General features: G+C 43.3%; 1 long non-coding RNA gene across 1 annotated transcript; it reads left to right on the top strand.

Annotated features, from left to right (window-relative positions):
• The first annotated feature begins 1436 nt into the window (after positions 1-1436).
• Positions 1437-12019, top strand: LOC121820767 (uncharacterized). Its single transcript, XR_006061454.2, has 2 exons — positions 1437-1924; positions 7552-12019. It is a non-coding gene; the product is annotated as an uncharacterized LOC121820767 (long non-coding RNA).
• Positions 12020-16707: the final 4688 nt, after the last annotated feature.

Below are 16707 nucleotides of genomic sequence, written 5' to 3' on the forward strand. Positions count from 1 at the left end.
GTATACACACACACAGACACTTAATACCTTAGGGCAGATACATTTCCTGGGCTGCTATGTGGCTAATTTTACTTTATTCTCAGTAAGTAATCATGAGTACTACATGAATTATTGAGTCAAATGAGTGTGCAGAAGCCATTGTTTGTATTCAGTTTAAAGGATGCATCCATTTCAATTGCATTTTGAGAGTGATGGCCGCTAATGAATTGTGTCCACTGAAGAGCCTGGTCCAGATGGCACAAGCGGTCCCCTGGTCAAAAGGTGTTTGTGCAAAAATACAGTTTGAAGAAAATAATTTGTTTTAGTCAAGAAAATCAGGGAATGTGGCCTGGTACTAACTTGGGTGAATTTATTCTGGAAACCTTTTCTGCTTTAACATTCAAAGGCTGATCCCAAGAATAAATATTCTGCTCCTCCACAGGGGACTCATTTAGCAACCGTGAAAATTATACCACAACTCGCACACACACGGGCATACACACATACATGAAACAATTTATGAAACAAAACTTCTCCTTACTACAATGTCCTTTAAGTTTTTCTACTCGATTGTATTCTTTAAAAAATATTTATTTGGCTGTGCTGGGTCTTAGCTGCTGTATTCAGGATCTTTGATTTTTGTTGTAGCCTGTGAACTCTTAGTTGCAGCAGGTGGGATCTAGTCCCCTGACCAGGGGTCAAACCCAGGTCCCCTGCATTGGGAGTGCAGAGTCTTAGCCCCTGGACCACCAGGGAAGTCGCTGTATTCTATTTTGTTTATTAAAAATGTCCGTTGTATGCCACTGAAATAAGTTCATGACCCAGGAAAGGTGCAACTTTGGGAAAAACCTGATCTAGAATAGGTACTCAGGAGTGAAACTACTAAGTGCCAGTTATATGAATGTTTGACTTTACAAGGAAACGCCAAATGGTTTTCCAAAGTGATTATAGCAGTTTACACTCCCACTAGGAATGTGAAAGAATTCCTGCAGCTTTACCTCTTCTCTCCCACGCTCGGTGTTGTTACAATTCTTCATTCTTGCTAATCTGGTGTGTATAAAAAGGTATCTCAGTGTGGTCTGCACTTGCAATTTCCTGAGGAATAATTAGCTTGGACTCCTTTTTGATTACATTTTCACAGTCTCAGTGAACTGCCTGTTCATGTCTTTTGCCCATATTTCCGTTGGGTTTTTTACAAGGTGCTTATTGAACAATTTGCAACACACTCTATAATGTTTTGTTCATTTAATGCAGGGCTTAAATGGGAAGATTATTTCTTTAAGAATGGATTGAGATTCAAGAAACTTTATCTGGTATGAAGGAGGTGTAAGAAGAAAACTGGTACCTTATTTTTGGTTTACTACTGAGACCTCCTGTTTGCCCTTGTCAGGAGTAAACCTGCATCAGGAATACTCTGCTCTCTTAGCTAGGTTCAGGACCTCTTCCCTGCTTTCTTCAAAGTGTAATAGCCTTGCAGACATTCGGGATGCGGGTGTCATTCCTCACTGACACTGCTGGAGGAATGCCAGTCCATCTCCCCCTTCCCTGCTGTGTTTCTCTTCTACCCTAACTGGATGGCTTGCATTTCTGCCGATCTGGCATTGGGATCTGGGGCTCCTGCACATTCTGGAAGCTTCTTTTGAGGTCATCCATAATGTAGTCCTGGTGGCTCAGATGGTAAAGAATCTGCTGGCAATGCAAGAGACCCAGTGTTCGTTCCCTGGGTCGGGAAGATCCCCTGGAGAAGGAAATAGCAACCCTCTCCAGTATTGCCTGGAGAATTCCATGGACAGAGGAGCCTGGTGGGCTACAGTCCATGGGGTCACAAAGAGTCAGACACGACCGAGCAACTAACACTTTTACACTTTCATAATGTAATCCTGAGCTGAAATTCTGGATCTTCTCTTTCACACATCCCTCTCTTCCGTGATATTCATCACAAGAGGTAAGAGAATCGCTGGCCACTGGGTATTGGTAATTATGATGCTCTGACCAGGGAGCTCATGTCCTTTGCCTGAATCTGCTCCTGCCTCTCAGTCAGGGTGGGCCTTGTCCTGTGAGGGTTTTTGTAGCAGTGTAGTCCATGAAACCACTTCATCTAGCGGATGAAATTTTCACACAGTAACCAGGTCATAGTTGGGGTTTGTGTCATTGACTAAATCAATCATGAATATAGCCACCTGAATATTATAAAAATTTTTAAATGCACAAGGCTCTGTAATAATAAATGAAATGAGTCATTTTATCACAGAATAGGGTTTATGGAATGGCCTTACTTAGGGAATGAGTGAAGTTCAGATTTCTCACTTTTAGGATCTGGAGCATGACTTCATTGTTACAAGGTTCAGAGTGGTCCTAGTTTGGCTTTGATGACATTATCCTTGATAGTAGCTTTGACCTCCTTCTCACAGATCAGGGATCCTCAGATTAGGTTTCTTGGAGCCTCACTATTCTGGGGGAAAACCTTCAAGTGGACATCAAACCCCTCTAATGTGTCCGCCTCTAATGTGCGAAGACCACCAGAGCAGGTGGCCAGAATTCTAGGCCCTCTCCTCTGTTTCAGCCAGAGCAGTCTTTTTGTTTTCTTATTTATAATTAGAATCCCATGTAACAATGCATTTATAAATGCAACTTCTTTTCTAGAAGTTTGGAAACCACTGCAACAGTTAACACTGAAGCAAAGCTTAAATAGTGGGTTGTAGCCAAAGAGGAAGGGCAGGCTAGTATTTGCTGATGGTGTCTTTTCCTTCAAATGGACACACAGTTCCTACGGATAACATCTTTTTTTCTTTTCCCTTCCCGTGACATTTCTGATGGCTGGTCAAGCATCCATAACTCCTTCCTTCACCGGCTAGTGTGGTCTTCTGGTTCCTTATTGCATCAGACTGACCTTGTCTTCCCAAATCTGTGCTTCTCTTCTCCTCTGGTAATGGAATTTCAATCCACACACCCTCACCCAGCCAAGGGTTTCATTTCCCAGCTCCCCATGGTGCAATATGGCTCTGTGGCCATGCTTTCACAGTGGACTGTGAGCACCAGTGATGTGTGTAATTCTCCCATCACTTGTTTAAAAGGAAACTGCTTATCCAGGAGTTTTCTTTCACTCTTCCCCTCTCCCACCAGCTGAGCACAGATGTGATGGTGACCCTGAATCCCACATGCAGATAAGGACAACTCCGGGGGACGATAGAGCAGCAGATAGAAAGGGCCTAGGACCTAGGCCTGGGTGAAGCTCAGTGTCCCAACAGGTGGAACAGCTTGCCTCCAGACTGTGATGAGGGTCTGTAGTTAACTGCTGTGTAAGTGGTCTGCAACCTTATTCTGTAATAGAATCTCCAAATCTAAGAGCTTCGGAGTTGAGAGAAGAGTAAGAATCATTGAAACCAGTTCTAGGATTTACATCCCTTCAGAGAGAGAATTTACTTTTGGATTTCTGAGGTCCTGAGATCACAGGGAGTTGGGGTATGGGGTGGGAACACGTTTTACGTAGAGACTGAGAAGGCAGACTGCCTTGGAGAGAGCACCCCTCCCCTCCAGGATTTCCAGCCGACAGCTCTGGGTGTTGGAAGGACAGAGGGAGGGCTTGGCTTGCTGGAAGCAACCATCTTAGGTTCTCACACAAGTCTTAGCTCTGTCTTGACTCTTCTGGGGGTCTCTACTTTGGGGACCCCATCTTTTTCTTTCACTGCACCTTGCAGCATGCAGGATCTTAGTTCCTCAACCAGAGATCTAACTCGTGCCCTGGCAGTGAAAGCGTTGAGTCCTAAACACTGGACTGCCAGAGAATTCCCTGGAGACCCCATTCTAATTCAACCTCAGTGGCTTATAGAGAAGAAAACTGTGCTCAGGTGTCTTCTTCAAGGTCACACAGTGGTTTGGTGGCAAAGCCGGGACTAGAATTCAGATATCCCTAAAGTATAAGACTGTCCATGCACCATGACAAAATGTTTGACCACATTTTACAATAGAAATGAAGAGTTACGTCTCTTGATCTTGGCTTCTTGTCTGTTCTTGTGCTGCTGATCAGATTCCTGCTTTCCTTCTTAAGTCTCTTAGCTCAAGCCCTGTCCTTATCTGAGAGTTCACCTTCTCCATCCTTCTGCATCTCTACGATTTCCCTCTCTTTACTGAGCAGACTCAGCTTTCTGTCCGATCCTACTCTTTGGCCTCTTTTCTCTTTTTGCTCCATTTCAGCAGAGCATAGAAACAGTGACTAGGCAGGAGCCCTTTGGACGACAGCCCATAAAACATCAAGACAAACAGGACAGATCGCTTGGAAGTACAATCTTATAATATTCAGGGATTAAATGAGTGACAAGCTAAAGGCTCCATATCTGAAAAAGACCACCACCTCCACCGTAGGCACCTAGAGCCAGGGTCTCAAAATGAATGACTGCAGGGAAAGGACCAAAGTCTCCTAAGAAGTCACATCCTCCACTCTTCATCCATTTTTCCTGTCAACACCTTTCGGATTGAAAAGAAATGGGAAAACTGTACTTGAGTTTCACACTGATCCTTTTTAAGATCCAGCAGAAATTCCACATCCTTTCGTTGCCTCCTAGATTTCAGTCTCTTCTCTCTTTTTCCTCCTCGTTTTTATATCAGATTATTTAACAGACAAGGGTCAGAACTGAAAAGAAATCCTCATTTTCCAGAGCTACCTACAATGTCATTTACTGTATTCCTAGGTCTCTGGAGTCGACACTGCTGACACACGGGCATGTAGATACACATTTGCAAAATAAAACCTCAGCTCACAGGCAGTTTCTGGAAGCTTGTGGTACTGCTTTGGGCCGAGGACTGGACTTTTCCAGGGGTTGTTCATCCAGATTGCTCCTGTGTTCCCTATCACCTTTCATCCAGGGATCTTACCGGAGTTTCTAGCCCAGCATTGATGCTCGTACCTCCCCACAGAGCCACCAGTAATTACTTTTATCAGAAGGAAACTGAGGTCCAACAACAACAACAAAAAAGACAATAGACTGAGTGGATGGGGAAGTGTCCAGCCAAGTTAGAAATAAAATTCATTTTGAGTAAAAACCGGGAACACATGCTTTGATCTCTTTTTCTTTTGGTTGATACCAAAAGGGGATCAACATGCAGAGGGTTAAACATGTGGGGGAAATAAATTTAGTGGTGTTGGTTCAGGACAGAACATATTGGGAATGAATAATAGAAAAACAGTACTCTCACTAAGTTTCATAACTCCAGCAAATTTGTGGATTGGGGTTAACCGAGGCTGGAATTCCAGAACTCAAGTTACCCAACTGTGGCAGGCCAGGGGAATTTCTGTTGGTTGGATGGGAAATCTTCAAGGTCAGCATTCATGTTCAACTGTACTCAACACTTTAACCCAGTATGTAAGTAACTTTCTTTCCATTCTTATGTTAATCAGGAGCCTAGAGCCTGAACGGAACAGAGAAAAAGGTCTGTATTCACTTGGACTAAATGTGGCCACTGGTCATTAAGAATGCTGACTGTGGCCATTCCCCGTCAGCTCCTCGTGCCTAGTGCTAAAAGACACTGGACATCTCTGGCTGCAAGGGCTTCAAGCAACATCATGAACTTGTCACTTAATTCGTGAGCTGCCACAAGTCCCCAGCTAGCTGGTTATGTGAAAATGTCCTACCTTCCCATTGAGCTGGAAGTCCCTTGAAGTCAAGGACTCCCTCATATTCCTCTGCAGCTCCTGTGTTGCGCCGTGTTGACTTTCCATCAGCCAGCATTCACTGGGGAGAGCAGAACCACTATGAGTATCACAGGATGTATCAGGCAGTTGTGGGAGAAACTGGGCAAGTAGAGATGCCTAACTGGGAGCTGGAGGACTGGTGATTAACCAGTTCTCTTGAAGCCCTGGCGTGAATGGAACAGTCAGAGTCTGCCAAGCATAGCCAGGCACATCCAGTTGCTGGGGTGGGACTGTGAAAGCAAAGTTGGTAGAGAAGTCCATGGAAAACCATTGCCTTTGAATCTGGTGGTGGGCCTGGGACCACTGGACCAACTGTCAGAAGAATTACTAGAGCAAGTCCAATGGTAGTTGCCAGGGGCTGGTGGCTGACATTAGTCAAAAGGTACAAATATCACACAAAACAACACTGCTACTACTACTAATAAAGAGGGTGGGAGGAAACTTTTGGAGGGGATGGATGTGTTTATGGCATCACTTATTGGGATGGTTTCACAGTTATATACTTACTCTTACACTCATCAAGTTGTATACATTAAATATGTACAGATTTTTGTATGTTAATCATACCTCAATAGGGCTTCCCTGGTAGCTCAGAGGTTAAAGCATCTGCCTGCAATGCAGGAGAGCTAAGTTCGATTCCTGGCTTGGGAAGATCCCTTGGATGAAGGAAATGGCAACCCACTCCAGTATTCTTGCCTTGAAAATCCCATGGACAGAGGAACCTGGTGGGCTATACTCCACGGGGTAGCAAAGAGTCGGACAGGACTGAGCAACTTCACTTTCTTTCACTTTCACTTTCTTACCTCAATAAAATGGTGAAAGAAAGAAGGAAAGGAAGGAAGGAAGAGAGATTTGCTGGATGTGGAATGGAAAAGACCAAGGACAAACTGGAGCCCAACAGCACTTTTTGCATCTGTGTGTTGCCACATAAAACCACAATGACCTTCACAAAGTAGTGGCTATTGCTCTACTTCCACCGTCCAAATCTTTCCCCCATTTCTCTTTGGGTCAACTCTAACCCAGAAGCATACAGAGAAGGGGGTTCTGGGAAACCCCTCCAGCTGAACCAAGTTACACAATGCAGTGCAGAGTTATCACAGATGTGCAATAGTCTCTTTGAACTCATCGGGTCAGTTTCTGGCATCACTGGGAAAGTTCTAATCTAGAGTCAAGAGATGAGTCGGGGATGGTTCTACCTCTAAATATCTGTCCTTAGCTAGGTTGCTTGACCTCTCTGCCTGGCAGGTCCACAGATGGGAAAAGGTGATTCATCACCTCCTAGGAGGTCCATTGCAGAGGGAAGGGACTTAGAATGTTAGTGAGCTTTGATAACTTCCAGCCAAAGGTTCTAAAGGATACTAGATTCTGTAACATTATTTCTCTCAGATTTTGCTAGTGTGCATTTAAAGCATGTCTATTTAGAGCTGAGTCTCCTGGCTAAAGCAAGGGTTTGAAAATCAGAAATTCCAACCATTTTTTTTCTCTAACTATATTCTTGGCATGCTATGAAATTTGGAGCAAGTCGTTAAACCATTTGCTGTCAACATTTACTTATGTACAGAATGGGGATAATCACATTCCAAGAACACCAATTGCCCACTGGCTCAGTCCCTTAAAGAAAGGAAGACCCAGCAGAGCCATTATAAGCTTTACCAGAGCAGTGTTCTACAAAATTTCCAGGGCTTGCTCTGTTATCTCCTTCTTGGGACAATACATAAAATTGTGCCAGAATTTATGAAGCCAACAAACCTGCTCCATTTCACCTTGAGCTAAAGCTGCAGAGTTTGCTCCCTTTGATGATACACCATCAAATACAGAAAAACTGGTTCCAGTCTGATCATCTGCAAAGCAGTAAAAAGCTTCCTGCCTTGCTCTGTCCACAGGATGTGGTGACAAGGAGCCCAAGAAAGATGGAGGAGATGGATTCAAGCCAGGGCAGAGGAAGCAGGCTCTAACCTTCAGATCACCCTCTCCAGAGACCAAGTGCTTCCCACAGAAGAGTTGGGAGCCCTGCCAAAGACCCCCTCCCAAGACCACAACTCTGAAGAGCATAAAGTATAAGCTTCACCCCTTGGATGTAGAGGGTTAACTTCATGGCAAACAAAGGGTTAAGAAAAGAATTCACAATAATATCTTCCCCCCTACACACATTTTTCATTACGCTGTCCCTTCTGAAGTCTGAGTACTTTAGTGCCTTCCCTGAATAATTACTGTCCGGGAAATTAAACGTTTCAGCTCTTTCTACCTGGTATCTGTTGTGTCAGCCAGAACCCATTAACAAATGTAAACTGGTGAGACTTGAACACAAAGTCATACCTCTTGCCTTCACAGGTGACAAAGCTCAGAGTAGCATTTTTCATCCTCAGCTTTCTATCGTTAGCAAGTTTGTTTAAAAAGGTGAGGGCTTGGGAATCCCCTGGTGATCCGGTGGTTAGGACTCTGAGTTTTCACTGCTGAGGGCATGGGTTCAATCTCTGGTTAGCAGACTAACATCCCACAAGCCTCACAGCACAAAATAAAATATTGGGTTGACCAAAAGCTTCTAACAAAACTTTCTTGTTAGGTTTGTTAGAAACTTTTGGATAATACAGTAAAATAAAGGTGAAACCTTGTATTGCACCATGCACTTTCTCCCACAGGTCTCTGTGATGCAGGGACATGTTTCAGCAAGTTGGCTGACGGACAATGAATGAAGTCTGAACATTTATAGAGTCGAAGATGAATACATTTTGGTACTTTAAAAGCCCGGCGTAAAAATAGCAGTAAGAATATTTCATGATAAAAACAATCAGTTCCGAAGTCCTTTATTCATTCCCCCGCTTCTTAATTGGAAGACTTTGGTGTGACTTACAGTGTTTGGGTCCGGTGTCATGTTTGTTATGTTAATATAGTAACCAAAAGCTATGGATAAATATTTATGTAGTTACAAAACTTTCAACAGGCCCCAAACTTGGAATAACCCAAAAGAAAGCAAAGCACTCCATTTTGGGCAGTCGTAAATCCCCAGTTATCAACGTGACTTGGACAACGGAAGGGAAGGAGCAAGCCCCAATGGCTCCCATATGTTTGCTGAGAGCAGCCTTTGGGGGTGGGGGTAGAAGGAAGAACAGAGGAAGGGCCGCCGTGGACAGTCTGCATTGAGTATCCCGACAGTCTGGGAATAGGCAGAGCATCATTTTGCACTTGTCAGCTGTTGCCCGGTGGACGCCTGCATAATAAATGAATAATGGTGCCACGGGCTTCTTCTTACACTAAAAAATTCAGTGCATATGGTTCTGGCTGGTTCTCGCTCCCATCCTATCTTTTGGTCATTATGGAAGTACATTTGTTCCCTGGGCCATAAAAAAAGGGTATTACAGCTTTTAGAAGAGAATTGAGGCCAACAAGTTAGAGATTCAGTCTTGAGGGACATGATATAAAGAACTCATATCTGAACCCTGGATGCAGGGTCATTGAGGAAAGTACTCGGGCTCAGTAGGGCAGGGTTGTTGAGAAAAAGAAGAAGCTAACAAAGATTGTTCTTTGAAATCCATAAAGACCCAATTGTGCATATTTTATTTTAGAAAATATTTATTTATTTGACTGTGTTAAGTCTTTCTTGCAACCTGTGGGCTCTCTAGCGCAGCGTATGGACTCTCTGGGTGCGGCATGGGCATAGTTGCTCTCCAGCATGTGAGCTCTTAGTTTCCCAACCAGGGGTCAAACCTGCGTCCCCTGCATTGCAAGGTGGATCCTTAACCACTGGGGAAGTCCCCACTGTGCACATTTTAAACTGGTAATCATCTGAGAAATTTTAGAAGAGAAAGTAAACTGAGGATGCTTCCAGGCATATATGCATTACAAGGTGACTGGGCTGACAGTAATTTGGGGCCAGTGATTAGAGTAACAATAATTGTACTGACCTCACAAGTTTGTCGTGAGAAATAAATGCAGTAATATGGAAACTGCTTAGCACTCCATAAGGGGCAATCCATCAGTATTACTATTACTTAGCTTTGGAGATACTGTCTCATTACCTGCACTGCAAGGAAAGAGTACATACTAGACATACTTAGCTGAAACGATGGGAAAATTTGAGCAGAAAATCTTCACTGAAGGCTTAGAGTTGGGGGAGGGGATGTTTAAGTTTTTCTTCCCTGAAAGCTGTGGCCTAGGGGCGTAGACAGCCTATCCGCACCCGGGAGAGAAACCCTACCTCACTGTGGCCAGGTTAGCAGAAGGCTGGCCTCCTAGGAATGGAGGCCGTCATGGCCTTTTGGTCCTTGAATAGTTCAAAGCATTTCTGGAAGCTATGCTAGTGGGGCACGGAACGCTTGTCAAAACCTGAAATAGCCCTGCCAGGGCTGATGGCCAACAGCTGCAGCCATGGCAGTTGCTGTGTCCCACGTCACTGCACCTGACCCCAGGCACGGGGATCCCTGACAAATGGTCATGAGAGCCTCGTGGTTCTCCTCTGTCTGGAAGCCAGTGAGAGGTGAAAGGGAGCCAGATTCTGCTCCCCCAAACTGGCACCCTCCGGTCACATCTGCCTCCAGTGATCTCTCTCCTTGCCATGGAATTCCAGGCTTTGGAGCTACACAAGGAATACTGTATCCCTTCACCCTGTTTTCAGGACAATATTCTTTCACTGTGAAGTTCAGGTAAATTTCTCATCAAAGTAGAATTTTATGCCTGGTGCTATCTGAATGTAGTTTTGAACACTGAATATGGTTTGAGCAGGAATAATGATGCAAACTGCCACTTATGAAGGATCTACTATATGCCTCCAAGTACTGTAGTGCTGCACAGACATCTCAATCTTGCAAGCTGAACAAACTCATCTTTCACCTCTGTAGAAGGTTTTACAAGGAGTCATTTTTCTCCTTTAATGGTTTATAAACTTCTCTGGTTATACAATAATATGTGTTTATATTAGGAAATTCAGAAAATATGAGATGCATTAAAAAGTAGCAATTCTACTACCCTATATAACTACTGTTAACTTAAAATTTTTTCCTAATATGTTTTTCTGTATATATATTTACAGTATTTCTCCTTTTCCAAACTGGGATCTTCAAACTTTTTAGACTTTCCAAAGATGTTTAAGTTTCCTTGAAATACCAGGAAGCCTGTTGCACCCAGGGAAGCAACTGTGGACTTCTGAAGTTCAAATGTAGTTCAGAAAACTGACCACACAGTTTCCAAGACATGACTAAAGTTGGCAAAATGCCTTTTTCCACCCTGATAGAGGCTTTAAGTGCCTGGTCATTTGTTTTTCTGGCAGCAGGACCATTCTTCACTGTAACCAATGGCTACTGGTGTCATTAGAAGTTCCTCAATCTTTTTAGGCCTTAATCATGCTCCAGATGTTACAGAAATTTAGTGACTGAAAATGAACATACATTCAAGTCTTCAGCTGCTTTTTTAAGGTCATCGGGATTTCAGCTTCAGTCTCTTAATCTGGAGTTTCAGCCAGACCCCTTCAGGGGGATTTCACCCTCATTATAAGCCAAGGAGACTTCCTTTTAGATATATTTGAGTATTTTGTATTTTCAGTTGGCTGCCCCAGTAATGTATGTGTTCCTTTAAAACATCTCTCCTTTGCCAGACAGCCCATCATGGGGGGTCCTTTTGTGGCTATGAGAAGTTATACTGTGTTTTAATTCTATCTTTGCCCCCAAGAGACCAACCAGTAGCACTCTTCCTATGCTGTCTGATCAAATAGAGCTATTTTTAGTAGAGACTGCTTTGCTTGGAAGACAGCTTATAATCTTAAAAAAGCTCTTTACACTGTAGGCATATAGGTTTCTTGACAGTGTGTGTCTAGAGTGGCAACATCCTCGTTGCCCGGAAGACTACCTTTGAATTCACCCTTTCTGCTCCTGTATGTGTGTAAAGATAAATGAATTGCTTTGGTGCTAAATACGGTAACTGTCGCATCCATCATTTGTGACAACCGCTTCCTGAACTTCATCCCTGAATGCTGTACACACCATTTTTATTGGTTCTCACCAGAGCTCGATGGTGCCACAGGAAGCGATCAGCAGACAGCAGTAGCAGCTGTACCTTCCCATGATTTTACATGCTGCTTTACAAAACTCGTCCAGTATTTTTACATATTCACTTAACAAACGGAACACACGATTTTTTGACTGGGGCCTTGTTGGATAAATATGGAAAAAATGTGGGAACTATGTCATGAACCACAATGGGTTTGCGTTCTGTGTAATTTGAAGACAAGATTCCTTTGCTGTGTGTCACTTACCTCCTATATTACCACTGTCGCCCAATATTTCGTAACCATCAACTCTTTGCCAGTACCCACATGCAAAGACGGGTTTGTATTAAAAAATAAATGAGAACAGCACATTCTGATGTGGTGTAGTATATCACCATTTTCCACCGAAGCCTTGCTGCCTGCCCTTCCCCTTTTAAGAAACAAAGGATCCAAAGCAGAGCAACTTATCCTGTTACAGCTCCCGGTGAGAAGGGTGATGAGATGTCAGAAAGAAAAAGAAAAGCCTTTTTCATTTGAAATATCTGAATGTCCAAAGATGGGAACAGCCACAGCAGGGAGAATACTGTGCTATGCCGTTTGATCTGATCCTGTGGACCATCCGTGTCCAATTGGAAAGCTCAATTATTTTCAATTGCAAGAATCAAAAAACCAGACTCCTAGTGGCATCGACATATAGAGCTTTATTTTTCTCACAGAACCAGGTGACCAAAAGTGGGCTGTGCAGGCCAAGTCATCCCAGACTCAGGTTTTCCTTTCTGCTCCACCAAACTTACCAAATGTTGGATTTCTTCCATGTGCTTGTTGCCTCATGGTGGCAAAGTAGCTGCAGCACCTCTGGGACTCATTTTTAATGTAGGATGAAGTGAAAAGGGCCATACCAGCCAGGTGGTCTCCTTCTACCTGGAAAATCAGCAGATCTCTGCTATCTTCTCATTGGCCAGAACAGGGTCACATGGTCACTCTCAGTAGGCTTGAAAAATGAGTTTTAGCTGAGAGCGTGGCTGATTTGACCTACAGTGTGATTGTGTTAGTGCAGAAGAGGGAGGAATGGGTGCAGCTTAGTCACACACCTCACACAGCTGCTTTCCTTAAGATCTTCCTTAGAGGGTGGCATGGCTGAAGGAAGGGCCCAGAGATAGAACATACCGACCTCTTTGGAGATGTGACTGTCCCCGTGTCGTGTTCTTCTAGGCAAGGGCATCACAATAACACTTGCTATATGAGAACAGCTCCAAACTTATTGTTCATATGTGAAATTTGGTAATTTCAATTACCAAATTCAATGGTAATTCCCCATTGCAATTCTTATGAAAACTCACTGTATTTAAATTAATGGAAAAGTAAGAGTGTTCTTTTTAGGGACTTCCCTGGTGGTTCAGTGGTTGAGACCGCATGTTCCCAATGAAAGGGGGCATGGGTTTGATCCCTGGGCGGGGAACTAAGATCCCAAATGGCACAGCCATAAATAGAAAAAAAGAAAGAAAACTGTCCTTTTTAAAAGGTTAATCTGACCATTTTACCACCCTGCTTAAAACTCTTCTAGAGCTTTCTTCTTAGAGCTCTTAAGATAAAATGTAAAACCCACGTCTTGACCTTTAGAGACCTACAAGACACAGTCTCTCTATTTCTGCAGCCTCCTATGTCTCTCTGCCTCAGGACCCTTGCATGCCCTTTCTTCTGCCCAGAAATCTTTTCCCCCACTATGAGCTTAGCACCCTCTGCTCATTGCTCTGCTCTAAGATTGAAGAGTCTCTGGAGAAACATTCCCTAACCTGTCAGGCTAGCTTAGGACACTCTGATATGAATTCCAAGCATTTTAATTTTCTTCTTAGCATTTATCTTAAAAAAAACAATGAATTGGGACTTTCTTGGTGATCCAGTGGCTAAGAATCTGCATGCCAATGCCAGGGGACACCGGTTCAGTCCCTGGTCCAGGGAGATCCCGCATGCTTCAGGGCAAGTAAGTCCACGAGCCACAACAATTGCAGCCCACAGGCCCAAGAGCCCATGCTCCGCAACCAGAAAAACCACTGTAATGAGAAGCCCACACACCGCAACAAGAGAGAAGCCCCTGCTCACAGCAACTAGACAAACTTTGCACGCAGAGATGAAGACCCAGTGCCGCCGACAATAAATTTAAAAAATTAAAAACTAATTTGGAGTGAGTTGTTCCAAGTTTGCTTCCCCTGCTAGAGTGTTAGCTTTGAGAAGGCCCTAATGTTCTTATTTACTTCGCTTAGTTTATTGCCTGCTGTGTAGTAAGCATTTAACAAATATAACTTAATGAATGAGATGAAATTCTAAAAGCATGAAACTGAATTTGCTGATAATATGTACTTGTGCTACTCAAAATATAGTCCTCAAACTGGTGCTAATCTGCAAGTTGTTCCTTGTGAATCCACCACAACTATAGAAATTGAAAGTCAGTGTTTAGAAACTTTTATAGCAATTTAAAAAATGTTGTCACTCAATGGTTTGAAAATTTTAAAAAAATAAAGCTTGTCCTTCAACACAGATGGTTTGAGAAGCTCTGTTATAGGTTATACTACAAACTGTCATTACACTAGTAAAAAGGCAAGCATTTCTAAAGCTGGAGGCAGACTGCATAAAATAGATAACCAACAAGGACCTCCTGTCTAGCACAGGAAACTATATTCAACACCTATAAGGGAAAAGAATCTGAAATTTAAAAATATATATATATATAGACTTGAATTGCTTTGCCATATACCTGAAATTTTTGGAGAAGGCACTGGCGACCCACTCCAGTACTCTTGCCTGGAAAATCCCATGGATGGAGAAGCCTGGTAGGCTACAGTCCATGGGGTCGCTAAGAGTTGGACACAACTGAGCAACTTCATTTTCACTTTTCACTTTCCACTTTCATGCATTGGAGAAGGAAATGGCAACCCACTCCAGTGTTCTTGCCTGGAGAATCCCAGGGATGGCGGAAACTGGTGGACTGCCGTCTATGGGGTCGAACAGAATTGGACACAACTGAAGCAACTTAGCAGCAACAGCAGCATACCTGAAACTAACACAACATTGTAAATCAACTATACTTCACCTTAAAAAATATATATATAAGATAAAATGAAGGCACAGGAGCTCCACAGCCTATGCCAGCAGCCATCAAGCAGGCAGATCAGCGTGAATTGCCAGCAAGAAGGCCATACAGCCCCGCCTCCACCTCCTAAGAGAAACCCTGTCTCCCTAACATCACAGCAAGTTATTTAATTTGAACACAGTCTTTCATCATTTGTGCCTCAGTTTCCTCATTTGGAAATGGGGATAAGGACAGAATCTACTTCATGGGGTTGCTGTGAAAGACTAAGCTGTGCAATTATATGCCAAGAATTTGCAGTCACTTTCATGAGTATATGATATTATTATTATTACTTGCAATAATAAAATGAGAAAGCCATTTTGCAAAAAAAAAAAAAAAAAGAGAGAGAGAGAAGATTTCTTAAAAAATAAAACCCGGTTTGGATTAAAATAACACTTGGGATATAAAAGCACACTGAACAGAGATTGATATCAAACACTGAGAACAAACAGTCCGCTGGGAGGATGTGAGACTGTGTGTGCCTGAGGCAGGCTGAGACCGGGCTCTGACCTCGGATCAAGGAAAATATTTGCACAGCAGAGCTGGCATATTCATGCGTGGTTCCTATATAGGAAAACGTGCAAATGGAACAGTCAGGGAGGAGGGATGAGTTTGTTTTTTACTCTAATATTCTGCTCCAACTCAGGTTGGATGAATTGTATCATGAGGCTGCAGCCTCTTAGTTTGAAGGCTTTAGAGTAAAATGCAAGTACAGTTGATAGGTTACTTTTTAAGTTCTCATCAGTCATTTACACTTTCAGTTCAGTTCAGTTCAGTCGCTCCGTCGTGTCCGACTGTTTGTGACTCCATGAATCGCAGCATGCCAGGCCCTCCCTGTCCATCACCAAATCCCGGAGTTCACTCAGACTCGCATCCATCGAGTCAGTGATGCCATCCAGCCATCTCATCCTCTGTCATGCCCTTCTCCTCCTGCCCCAAAATCCCTCCCAGCATCAGAGTCTTTTCCAATGAGTCAACTCTTCGCATGAGGTGGCCAAAGTACTGGAGTTTCAGCTTTAGCATCATTCCTTCCAAAGAAATCCCAGGGCTGATCTCCTTCAGAATTGACTGGTTGGATCTCCTTGCAGTCCAAGGGACTCTCAAGAGTCTTCTCCAACACCACAGTTCAAAAGCATCAATTCTTCGGTGCTCAGCCTTCTTCACAGTCCAACTCTCACATCCATACATGACTACTGGAAAACCATAGCCTTGACTAGATGGACCTTAGTCGGCAAAGTAACGTCTCTGTTTTTGAATATACTATCTAGGTTGGTCATAACTTTTCTTCCAAGGAGTAAGCGTCTTTTAATTTCATGGTTGCAATCACCATCTGCAGTGATTTTGGAGCCCAAAAAATAAAGTCTGACACTGTTTCCACTCTTTCCCATCTATTTCCCATGAAGTGATGGGTCCAGATGCCATGATCTTCGTTTTCTGAATGTTGAGCTTTAAGCCAACTTTTTCACTCTCCTCTTTTACTTTCATCAAGAGGCTTTTAGTTCCTCTTCACTTTCTGCCATAAGGGTGGTGTCATCTGCATATCTGAGGTTATTGATATTTCTCTACATTTTAGTATGAAATAAAAATCTGAATGGAGCTTGGATGGGATCCCTTTGCTCATATCTTACCCTAATCTGGCCCTTGCTCCCATCAGCAAATCTTGCCCATTATGCACCGTGTAGCCTTGCTCAGTGCTTACATTTGAACACTTTTTGGCTGTCCAGCCTCGCTGTTCTCCCACTTTCCTGATAGGAGATACAGGCTGTGCCACAAAATTGAGCACTTGTTTGTTTAAATTCTGCCATGCACTGTTCCATGCTGTTTTAAAGCATTTAACTTAATCGAATCTCCAAGTTCAGGGACCATGTCTTATACTTTGGGTTGCCCCTCCTTCCTCCAAACAGGGCTGCACACAGAATGTATGCTTGTTAAGTG

The sequence above is a fragment of the Ovis aries genome, chromosome 12, assembly GCF_016772045.2.
Source record: "Ovis aries strain OAR_USU_Benz2616 breed Rambouillet chromosome 12, ARS-UI_Ramb_v3.0, whole genome shotgun sequence".
NCBI classification, from domain to species: Eukaryota; Metazoa; Chordata; class Mammalia; order Artiodactyla; family Bovidae; genus Ovis; species Ovis aries.